The 6,864-nt window shown below is 38.0% G+C and overlaps 1 pseudogene; it reads right to left on the bottom strand.

The window, feature by feature from the left end:
• Positions 1-1,626: 1,626 nt before the first annotated feature.
• Positions 1,627-2,086, bottom strand: LOC149225507 (large ribosomal subunit protein eL38z/eL38y pseudogene; annotated as a pseudogene).
• Positions 2,087-6,864: the final 4,778 nt, after the last annotated feature.

The following is a 6,864-nucleotide window of genomic DNA, read 5'->3' as shown; positions in this document are numbered from 1 at the left end:
GTAGGCACTAACGTGCTTCACTAAATTTGCTTGCTACTTTGTCATTCACTAAGTTTATTAGCTAATGCTACCTTCACGATTTCTACTCAATGCTTCTCACTTCACCAAGTTTGTTGGTTGCTTCTATCTTCACTAGGTTTTTAAATTTTTTATGCCTTCACCAATATTGTGTGTTTATTATGACTTCATCAATACTAATTCATACCTCTACCTTCACCATGGTTGCTTCTCCCAAAAGTTATTGTTTTTGGCCTCTTCCCAAGGACAAACTTATACAACATGCCATGTATCTAATTTTTCATATCTAATTATGAATTTTTTACCTAAAGCAGTTTTCTATGTCTCCTTATATCCCAAAAATTTCCACTGTCTGAAAATTCCCAGAAAATAATTTACAGCAGAACTAGCCAAATGACTTGTTTGAAGTTAATTTTAGGACTATTAAGAAACCTTGTCTTCCAAGGGAAATATTTCTGAAATTATAGCAAACCAAAATATGAAATATTCACCATAGGTACCTAGATATATCATCTCTATAATCTCCATATTTCACGTTATAAAACATCTCAAAAAATAATTATACTGAAAATGTCAAATTGGCATGTTTGAAGCTAATTTCAAGACTATTTAGAAACCCTAAATTCCACCAGGAATATCTTCAAAATTATTGCAAACAGACTGGAATATTTACCCTAGGTACCTAGATATTTCACCTCTATATCCTCAATATTTCACAATCTAAAACATTTTAGAAATTAAGTTATAGAGAAAATGCCAAATTGATATGTTAGAAGTTGATTTCAGAACTATTTGAAAACCCTAACTTCCACGGGGCATATCTCTGAAATTATAGTGAACCAAACGTTTGAAATATTTACCACATGTACCTAGAGATCTTGCCTCTATCTCCTCAGTATTTCATAGTCTAAAACATATCATAAGAAAATTCATAGAAAAAATGCAAAGTTGACCTATTTTACCCTTATTTCGAAACTATTTGGAAACTCTAAATTCCTCATAGCATATCGCCGAAAGTGTTACGAAGAAATTCCTGAAAAAAAATTTAGCCTCTTTCTCATATAAAATCATGAAGTCCTAATATACCAACTTTATATATTTCACATCTTGGGATATATTTTTTATCCTAAGTGTGTTTCTAGATCCTATTTTGTTTCATCCTCTTGACACCTAATCTTCATGATTGGGTAAATTTATGTAAATAATTAAATTAGGAATGTGAACGGTCATCGGGAGATGAACTGAACAGTCACTCCCTATTGTATATAGCAAAGACCTACCAAATGGAATAGACACGAATCAGTTTTTGTTTTGTGGAGTTACTGCCTGGCATGACATGGTATCAGAGCCAGCTCCCTTTTTTAGCTCCTGTGCCTTGTAACTCCCTTATCTGACTGAGTGCCTGTACTGTCTACATTCTATCTGCCATTACCTGCACTCTGCTCCATACAAAGCCTGCTCCATGCAATACGCTGCCCATATATTCGTTGGTGCCAGATTCTGACATTTTCTGTCAACCCTGCTACTGTTACATTGCTCGCCTTGAATGTTGCTGCCATTTTCCTAAACAAACCCTACGCTGCAACGTTCCTCTGCGTATGGAATCCTTTACACAGCATTCCTCTGCAATGTTCCGCCCAGTTCTAGCTGAGCTGTCATCTCTGAACCCTGCCTGCGTGCCCTCCATTGTGAACAAAAAAAAACTAGGCATGAGATCTTCATTCAAACTATCGGCCTCCTGAGATACACGCTCAACGCACCAGCGTTCTAACCATACAAGGCAACATTGTTTCTTGGCTTCTATAATAGAGGGATTTCAGCTTCGCTCACCAGGGAGGCCTCACCATACCCTGCGAGGTTGTGAACTGTCAAATCTGGAGGCAGAGACTGCTTGAGTTTGTCAGCCTTCTCAAAATCAAAGACGCACAGAGTGTAAAGATACTTATTACGCCTGACATGGTATACGCTTCCCACTACATTTTTTACTTCTCTTGATATTCACTGACTGTGCATCTTTGCGACGGGCAGTCAAAAGAAAATCTTTGATCTCGCTTATTTGTTTAGGCATGGCTTCTAATAATGGTGCTCTTCCGCCTTGGCGCTGCTTGTAAATATTTTCAAGCAAGTCTTGAGAGATCTGGAAGAAATGACCCCGCCGGCTAGTCTCTAAGCCTCGAGGACATTTACCCCAAGGAACGCGAGTGTGGATCGGAGTCTTTAGATCCAAGTGACAGCAAGGAGTTGCAGTCTACGAGCCCTGGTCTGCAAAACCGAGACCTCGTTCTAGTGGTGGCACCACCCGGACGAGTACTCTTGAAAAGTATTGAAATTTAAATTATGACAGTATATGCGTGTGAATAGTATATGAATAGAGTTTTATGGTTTTAATACACTTTGTATATAATGTTTGGTGAAGATCTTTAGCGCAGCAGAATTCTATTCATGCCTTCCAATGGTCAATAGTATATGAATAGCGTTTGGATGGTTTTAATACACTTTGTAATGTTTGGTGTGGCTGTTGGGATATATATACCACGCTGTTGGGCTACCATAGTGTTGTTTTCATAAAGTTGTTTTCAAAGTGACTAACATAGTTAACACTCTTGCGTTTGACTATGTTTAATATATTGTTTGAGGCCAGAATACATTTTGATATCAGAATCAATTTTCTTTTAGCAGCAGAAGTTTTTTTCTCCACAAAAGCACATTTTTTGCCAGCAAAAGTATTTTTACAGCTCTCGGATTTTACAATGCATTCAATCATATCTATGGTGGGAATAGTTCTCACTGGCAAGGAGAACTATCCTGAATGGTCCCGGATGATAAAACACACCCTCATTTTCAATGAGTTGTGGAAAGGAGTGTGTGTCGGAGAAGGAGACAATGACCCAGTACAACCTACCTCAGACAAAGAACTCGTCATTTAGGAAAACAAGAACAACAAAGCTTATGCATTAATCGTAGCATCTGTAAATGAAGAGGTGAGTCGCCATATTTCGTCATATTCAACTGACTTTGAAGCTTTACAAAAGCTGAAAGAACTCTATGACTCACATTGTGCACTTGAAGTTGTTCAACTTATGATTAAACTCTTCACTCTTGAACTGCAAAATAATGATCCTCTTGCTCTTGCATCTGAAGTAAATTCTATAATGCATGATATAAATTCCACTAAGGTTGAGCTGGATATTCCTCTTATTTCTTTTCTCAAGGCACTTTATCCTACTTATTCCAATTATCTTGAGTCATTACAAGCAAATGGAAATCTCAAAGATATAACCTTTGACTCTCTTGTGAAAAAGTTTGCTGAAAGAGAAAAAGCTTTTGGAAGGAAGACAGCCCCTAAATCTTCTGAAGAGACTGTGTGCCTTGCTCATAAAGAAAAGCATCCTGCTCAAGATTCTACAAGAGGAAGAGGTGGACGAAGAGGAAGAGGAAGATATTTCAGAAGCAGGGGGGGCAGACATTCTCAAGGAGAAAAGGCAGATCTGCATTGCATTCACTGCAAAAGAAATGGATCACTTGATGCCTCTACATGCAACCATGGTACAAAATTGAGCAGAAAAGAAACCAACAGAAAGGTAAAGTTGATGATACAGACAAAGGTAAAGCACTTGAATCCACTCACTATGTTGAGGCACAATGTAACATTGGAGTAAATGAAGATTTGTTTAATGCTTCACTTGCTTCATGGAAAAATGATTGGTTGCTTGATTCAGGAGCAACCTACCACATGACTCATAGAAAAGATTTTTTTGAAGATTTCACTGACAATGTTGATGGAGCAGTAAATCAAAAATCAAGCCATCAGGGCTTGGCACAATCAGGCTTAAACTGCCTGGTCTTCCAGACTTCCTTCTGGATCATGTTCTATATCTCCCACAGCTCAAGAGAAACTTGTTGTCCTTGGTCCACATCTGCCAGCAAGGTCACTCCATTCATATGTTTGATGGAAAGCTTGAGGTAAGAAAAGCATCTGACCACTCACTTGTCATGAGGGGAATAGAAGAAGAAAGGCTTCTCAAACTTCAAGGAACATCTTCTCATGCACAACATTTCTCATACAATTCTCATCATGAAGAAGGTACACTTCCATCAAGTTTATTATGGCATGCTAGATTTCGACATTTGAACTATGACAGTCTCCGCTTATTGAAGAAAAATGGTGTTGCTGGTTTGCCTACAATTCCTAGAAAACTTAAGCAATGTGATGCTTGCATTCTAGGAAAGCATAGCAAACAGTCTTTTCATGACTCACATTCAAGAGCACATAGGAAACTTGAACTCATTCATTCATATTTATGTGGTCCAATGCCTGTTCCTTCTGCAAATGGAAATAAATATATCATGACATTTATTGATGACTACACCAGAATGTGTTGGGTTTACTTATTGAAGAACAAATCTGATGCTTTTCAAACATTCAAGAATTTTCATAAATGGATTGAAAATGATGCACAATCTCATATTCAGTCTATTCACACTGATAATGGAAAAGAATACACATCAAATGAATTTGAAAACTATCTTTGCCAACATGGGATCAAACATCAAACAATTGTGCCTTATAATCCCCAACAGAATGGTGTAGCTGAAAGAATGAATAGGACAATCTTAAATATGGTACGATCCATGCTCTTCTTCAAAAATGTAAAGATAATGTTTTGGGCTGATGCTGTTCTATGTGCTGCATATATAAAGAATAGATGTCCATCTAATGCTATAAGAAACAAGACTCCTTATGAAATGTGGTATGGACATGTTCCTTCAGTAAAACACCTCAGGGTCTTTGGTTCCACCTGTTATGCTTTGATACCAAAGGTACATAGAAACAAACTTGGTGCTAGAAGTCGTAAGTGTATCTTCGTGGGGTACTCAAACACCTCCAAAGCATACCGCCTCTATGATGAAGTAAATAAGAAATTTGTTGTATCTAGAGATGTAATTTTCCTTGAATCATCCAAAACTGACAATGTTGTTGAGCGGCAACTTGATCGCTTGGATAGATTCGCAAAAGCAAAAGAATTTCAAGAATTTGATAATCAGATTCCACATCTTGAAGGTGGGGGTTCCTATACTAGATCAACATGTGGAATCTTCTTCTGAAGAACACTCTCCCCTGCATGAAACTCCAACAACGGATGATGCTTTAAGTGATGTAATTGATAGAATTGGGAGACTCAATCTTGATTCAGTCCCAACTCAATCAACAGAGCAGCTTGGACCATCTCAGAAAGGTCCCCCAAAGTGGCTGACGAAGACACTTGAAAGTGTTCATCTTGATGAAATTGGAAAAACAGGAACCAGAAATTCAAACCGACAAAATGGAGGTGATGTAGATGACTCTAATTCACCTATTGATATGGATGTTTCTTATGATTGTGAATTGAACTTGTCTACAGATTTTGAACCAACTTCCTTCAAAGAAGTTGCTTCTCATGATGAATGGAAAGAAGTGATGCAAAAGGAGTATGATGCCCTCATAAAGAACAACACTTGGAAGCTGGTTGATCCTCCATTTGGAAGCAAACCAATTGGCTGCAAGTGGGTCTACAAGAACAAGTATAAAGCTGATGGCTCACTTGACAAGCACAAAGCTAGGCTTGTGGCAAAAGGTTTTGCACAGAAGGAAGGGGTCGATTATGAGGAGACTTTTGCCCCCCACAGCAAAATGGGCTACCATCCGGACACTCTTTGCACTAGCAGCTCAAAACAGTTGGAAAGTCCATCAAATGGATGTAAAAACTGCTTTCTTGAATGGAGATCTAAAAGAGAATGTTTTTATGTCCCAGCCTGAAGGATTTGCTATGAAAGGACATGAACATAAAGTATGCAAACTTGTGAAGTCCTTGTATGGCCTCAAACAAGCACCGCGAGCTTGGTATGAAAAGCTAACTGAGCATCTTCTGAAACTCAATTTCAAACATTTTGATCTTGATGATGCAACTTTATTTGTCAAGAAAGTTTGCAAAACAGTTGTATATCTTGTGGTATATGTAGATGATCTTTTAATGACAGGGAACAATGAAAGCTACATTGCATCCATAAAGAAGGAATTGGGGAAAAGTTTTGAAATGACTGATTTAGGCTATGTTCATTACTATCTTGGCATTGAAGTAACCCAACATCCAAAGTCCATATTTCTTTCTCAAAAGAAATACATTGGAGATTTTTTGAACAAGTTTGGCATGACAGAGTGCAATCCTCTTACTACTCCAATGGAACAAAACTTAAAGCTCACATCTATTGAAGGAAAGGAATTTGAGGATGCAACAAAATATAGACAGCTGTAGGAAGTCTCAACTACCTCACTACTACCAGACCAGACATTTCATTTGCTGTTGGAATCCTCTCCAGGTTTATGCAAAAGCCTTGTGAGGGACATTGGTTTGTTGCAATAAGAGTTCTAAAGTACTTGAAGGGAACTCAAGACTTTGGAATCAAGTATACACAGGTGGACGACTTCAGTTTGATTGGATACTCTGATTCAGACTCGATGGAGACAAAGAAACTGGGGTATCTACTTTAGGATATGCTATGAGTCTTGGATCAGGAGATGTCTCCTGGATATCACACAAATAATCAATTCCAATAGATTCCACAACAGAAGCAGAATACGTGGCAGCAGCTGAAGCAACAAAAGAAATTGTGTGGCTCAGGAAAATTCTTGAATATTTGCAAGTAAAACAAGTACAATCAACTCCACTCATGATTGACAATACCTCTGCAATAAAGTTGGCCAAGAACCAAAAGTTCCATGATCGAACGAAGCATATCAATACTAAATATCATCTGATTCGACATAATGTTGAGGCCAAAACAATCCATCTCCGTCATTGTTCCACA

This window comes from Pinus tabuliformis, chromosome J, assembly GCF_031772625.1.
Source record: "Pinus tabuliformis cultivar Carrire ecotype Pingquan chromosome J, CPIR1, whole genome shotgun sequence".
In the NCBI taxonomy this organism is placed as follows: domain Eukaryota; kingdom Viridiplantae; phylum Streptophyta; class Pinopsida; order Pinales; family Pinaceae; genus Pinus; species Pinus tabuliformis.
The sequence above is the reverse complement of the archived record's forward strand: the minus strand, read 5'-3'. Positions and strand labels throughout refer to the sequence as shown.